Genomic DNA, 5,758 nt, shown 5'->3' with positions numbered 1-5,758 from the left:
ATAGGGAGCAGCAGAGGACTTGCACGTCACTCAAACCTTGAGAAAAAGTGAAGGTTGAGCAGAAGAGCTGGAAAAGATACAAACCCAGGAGCTAAACCACTGTAAATCTGAGAATACAGGCTTAAGGGCAGTTTAGTTCAAATGAGGCAGGTTATGAACTTGCAAAGCTTCAACAGCACTGTGCTTTCAACCTCAATGTGCAAACCTACCCTTCAACAACCCATCGATAATGTGATGCTCTTTCAATGAAAGCAATAATTTTTTGACAAGCTAAGTTTGTGTAGGTAGTTAGGATACAGTAGTTGAAGTCTTCCTGCCAACTCTTCTTTTTGGGTGATAAACTACCATTTTTATCACTCACCTACCATTCTTCTACTTTGGGTGTCAATCTACTGCATTTTGGACACATAATACACCCCTGGCTTACGCATCCAGCCAGAAGAGTTAGTTGACATGCTGTGAACTCAAACTTCAGCTCATGGCATGCGGTGGTGACGTGCTCACAAATAATGTGGATGGTGGGAGAAATAAGCACCAGAAGCATTGGTCAGATGTTGATGTTCAAGCCCACTCCAGCTGAGCAGAGCCTTCGCACTTCGCTGGGTGGGATGGGGAGGACAATGGGAGAAAGGTAAAACCCATGGGTTAAGAACAGCTTAATAGTTGGAATAATGTAAAATATAATAGTAAATAATAATAATGAAAAGAGAGAGATGGTTAAAACTCAAGAAAAACAAGTGATGCACAATACAACTGCTCACCACCCACTGACCAATGCCCAGCCCATCATCAAGCAGATATAATCAGTTCCCAGCCACCTCCTCCATTTACATACTGAGCATGACACGCTGTGGTGTGGAATATCCCTTTGGCCAGTTTGGGTCAGGTGTCCTGTCTCTGCTTCCTCCCAGCTTCTTGTGTCCCTCCACACTGGCAGAGCATGAGAGACTGAGAAGTCCTTGGTCAGGGTAAATGCTACTGAGCAACAACTAAAACATCAATGTGCAATCAGGGCTGTTCTCAGACTAAAGCTCAAACACAGCACTGCACCAGCTACTAGAAAGAAAATCAACTCTATTCCAGTCCAAACCAGGACACACTGACCTGTCTATAGAGCTTCTAGTTCTGGGTTTACTGCATTGTGCCACAAACGTTCTGAGATTTGGCCTTACCCTTGAGGCATTTGGCTGGCTGGCTGGCCTGTTCTGTAGAGGCATTGCAGGTCTGTAGGGCTTGGCTGAAACCTGTGGAGAAAATGGTTTCGAAGGGCATATCCAGCACTAAGGGAAGCACTGCCTACCTGGAGTTATGTGGTTCCCTATCACAGACTGCTGTCGTAAGAAGTGTCTTACTCTTTTTTGGATTCAACACCAGCTCTGCTCAATTATCAGATCAATCCAGCATTGGAGTCAAGGGGTGCCATAAGCAGCTGAGACAACCCTGGTCCTTGCAGGTTGGCTGAAAGCAGAACGAATATTACCCATGCATTCTCCCTTAAAAGGGACAGGTTTACTTCTGTAAAACAAAGAAACCCAGAGACAAACAAGAAAAGACTAAAGTGACATCTGGAAGGTCAGGATAGAGCCAGGGGAGATGGAACTGCAAGGGGCAAGGACTTCCATTAGAGGAGAAAAGGGATAAGAATTGAAAGGCTGTTAGAGGGCTTTATAGCTCTGTTTGCCAGTGATTAACAGCCTCTCCCCTGGCTGCCTGCAGCTACTCTCAGTTCAACATACATTGCCCACAGCAAAGGCATTGCAATTGCCTCTTGCACAGAGCCATTAGCTCAGAGGCTCGAGAGTCTGATATCCCTGGTGCTGCTCTCCTCCAAAACCACTTATTATAAATGCTCTTAAGGAACCCCTTTCCCTGCAGATATCCAGGCGTTTGGATAGTTCCTTCTGCCTCCTGATGCTCAAATGACATTGGGCAAGTGCTAATGGAGACGAGGGGCAGGGGAAGGAAACTGTTTCTGGTGATGCAAAACAGAATTCAGGGGCTATTGGCAAAGGAAAAATACTGAAATATTGTCCTGGGCTCACCCAAACTCTCATTCAAACAAAAAGAGAACCTTGTGTGTTTTCTATTCAGGGTCTTTAAAATAGAAGGGTTCACTAACAGGGAAAGTTTAGGACAATTTTAAACAACAAAGAACCAGTCATTTAGAAAGAAAGAAGTCTGAACACTGTCACATGGGGAATATCAAAATGAAGCATTTCTCATTTCCAAACTAAAACATTTCCTTCTAGAAAATGTGAAAATGAGGTGTTTTGACATGTTCAAAAAATCCTCTTTTACTACCTTCTCGGCTGAAAGCATTTGGCAAACTCAGTCAGCATCAATGAATAAAAGTTTCAGTCCCTGAAACTTCCAGATTGTAGATCATAGAATCAGAGACTGGTTTGGGTTGGAAGGGACCTTAAAGCTCATCTAGTTCCAACTCTCTGCCATGGGCAGGGACCCCTTCCACTAGAGCAGGTTGCTCCAAGCCCCTGTGTCCAACCTGGCCTTGAACACTGCCAGGGATGGGGCAGCCACAGCTTCTCTGGGCACCCTGTGCCAGCACCTCAGCACCCTCACGGGGAAGAGCTTCTGCCTCAGAGCTCATCTCAATCTCCCCTCTGGCAGGTAAAAGCCATTGCCCTTGTCCTGTCCCTCCATCCCCTGTCCAAAGCCCCTCTCCATGTTTCCTGGAGCCCCTTTAGGCACTGGAGCTGCTTTAAGGTCTCCCCTTCCCACAGCAGAGGGGCAGGATCCCCTCCCTTGACCTGCTGCTCGCGCTCTGGGGGTGCAGCCCAGCACACAGTGGGGTTCTGGGCTGGAAGTTCACACTACTGGCTCAAGGTGAGCTTTTCATCAACCAACACCCCCAAACTAATTGTGTTCATCACAAAGCTCAGCTTTGTCAGCATCCAAGCTCATGGAGCATCAGAGGGACATTCACCTACTGAACCATCTAGCTCAGCTCCTTCCTGGTAGACCCCATTCTGCTTCTCATACTGAAGCCCCTGTGATTCTTTGGGTCGTAACTGGGGGAGAAGACAGGCAGAGGCATAAGTGGCTCCACTGACAGCAGAGATACCTCACACCACGTCCCTAGGAAGCAGCACCTCTCTGCCCAGTGAGGAGCACAGATGGTCTTGCTCTCTGCTTAGAACCAGCCCGGCGCCTTGCAGCTGACATCGGTCCACTTACTAGTAATACATAAAACCCCAATTGTTCTTTAATTCTTTTTAAATGGGGTAACAGGGCAGTTAATTAGCACGTAGCAAAACATGCAGTTCTGATGAGGAGGCACTGGTTAACATACCAACTACCAAATGTCAAGATGCATTTTTAGCGCTGAATGGAATTAATTTGCCACTGTTCCTTTGTTAAATGCCAGGTCCTTACGAGTTGTATACATTAAACAATTCAGGAATTGGAAAGCACTTGTGTAATCAAGTTAAGCGTGAGGCGGGCAGACTTCTTTCACCTAAACAAACCTGAAACTTTCCTTTTCCAATTAATATTTCATTTTATAACAGCCACCACATTAATTCTTAATTAAATGCTTATTTGAGACACTCTACTGATTAGTGTGAACTAATGAGGAACAATATGAATTGTTTATCCAGCTCCTAGTTATTTTCCTTCATAAAAGGAATGGTGTTTGGATGACTTCTTTCATCTCTTGCTGTGCCCTAAAATGTCTTCCTTATAGAAAAACTTTCATAGAACGGTACTAACTTTAACCACAAGAGTATTCACTAAGACTCCAGCACTTGGAGTGCAGACAGGACTGTCTGCAGAACACAGCTTCAAGGGTGAAAATTAAGGTAAGTCCCAACATATGATCCTGCTTTTGTGAGAGTGAGCCTTGCTTCCAGAAAGCCTAAAAAGGTCAAGCCCACTAATGTGACCTCACACAAAAGGAAGAAGAATCAACGCCTCTCACATTTCCACATTCCAATGACATAAATTTAGTGGCAGTGATGATGCACAGAGCTTCACAAACCAGGAGTACGTGTGATCACAAATGTGTAGGCAGAAGACCAGAAAAGGCTATGTCATCTTGTCAGATCTGCTTTGGTCCAGGCAACCACAGGCTAGAGACTTCCTGAATCGAAGTTACATATACCTCTTCCTAGCCAACTCCCAGCAAAAAAAGCTCCACCAGGAACTTCTCTATCTGCCTTTTCAACTCAAAAGCAGAAACGATGATGCAACCTAGTGCTGGCTTGGTGCTTGTGCTTTCCCACACAGAGGCTGTGTCACACCTCTCGCCCCTCTCTGAGCCTCTCCCACTTCTGCTGCATCTTCTCTAAGGCAGGGGGAGCACAGCCACGCAACACATGGGCTTTGGGTGTGCCATGGAGTTAGACAGTGGCATTATGTAGTTCTCCATTACACTGGCTATCCCTTTCCTAATAAATCTGAGAGCATCTCTGCTGGCTTTGGCACCGCTGAGCTCAGGCATTTTCATGGTGCTTTCCCCACTCTGCAGCGCTATTCTGTTCACACACTGATTATGTGTGTATAGTCAGGGCTGTTTTCATCTGCATTTATGACTCAGCTTTTATTGACCATGAACTTATTTTGGCATTTTGTCACCTAATCATTCAGAGTTGTGAGATCTTCTCTCAGCTTTTCACAAGCAGCTTTAGATTTTACTGTCCTGGAGGCGTGGTTGTTGTTGATCCACAGCAAATCTGGGGAGTTTGATAACTGGTCCTTGCAAAAACATCACTTTATCTATATTTAAATATTCTTTTTGACCAGTTTTCCAAATCTGTATTTCTCCAGATGCCAACGAGTTTCCTTCAAAAGCTAGTTCCTCATTTGTTGTCTTTCATTGCTATAATATTGGGATTGATTTAAGCGATACTTTGCACAACACAACAAGTAGTTCAGCAATTTCGTATCTGAATTCCTTTAAATCTCTTGGGTGAATGCCATCTGTTCCTGCTCATTTCCTACTGTTCGTTTTATCATTCCTTTGAAAGTGTCCTCCTTAGGTTCTGATGGTTGGTCAGACTCATTCCCTGTTCAAAAAAAGACTTCTCTAAGCTCTCCATAGCAAGCACGACAGCAAAGAAATAACCTTTCCTCTCTTCTGGGACCCTTATCTTCCTAGATATCTCCTTTTAAGCCTCCCTTATTTAGTCATTTTCTGGTAGGCCTTCTTATAACACATTTGAAAGCTCTAATTCTTCAGCAGCTTGTTCAACTGACAATGATGGTTTCAGATTTAAGCCATGAGAGTTCTTCTCTATTTTTGTCTTTTCCGAAATGACTTACTCTTTTAAAAGAGTTTCTGTTTCATCGTTCCCTTTACTCTGTTGTTTAACTGGTACTCCCTGCTTTAGGACTGTTTATGTCTTTTTCAGTGGACACTATGCCCTTACTACGTACCTCTGATACTGTTTACGTCACCCAAAAATACTTTATACTTTCTGCTCCTCCTTTTACTTGCTTTTAGCAGGATTTCTCATTCTTATGTCATTACTTCTTCATGCCCTTTTAAAGTAAGACTTTATTGAAGGAGATTTTCACCTGTGGCTTTCTCACTCCCACAAAACTGTACAAATGTAAGTATATAATCATCGTCATTACAGAGTCACTCTTTGATGACTGCATCTGGGACAATGTCGTTTCCATACTCAGGATTAAATAAAGAAATGTCTTCTTTTCTGATGGGCTCTCTGAGCATTTGCACTCTCATTTGGAGTGTCTAAATATTAGTTTCTCTGTCTCATCTCATTGTGATGTCTACCAT

The sequence above is a fragment of the Nestor notabilis genome, unplaced genomic scaffold (genome assembly GCF_000696875.1).
Source record: "Nestor notabilis isolate BGI_N333 unplaced genomic scaffold, ASM69687v1 scaffold2182, whole genome shotgun sequence".
Classification (NCBI taxonomy): Eukaryota; Metazoa; Chordata; class Aves; order Psittaciformes; family Psittacidae; genus Nestor; species Nestor notabilis.
This window is presented reverse-complemented; position numbering follows the sequence as displayed.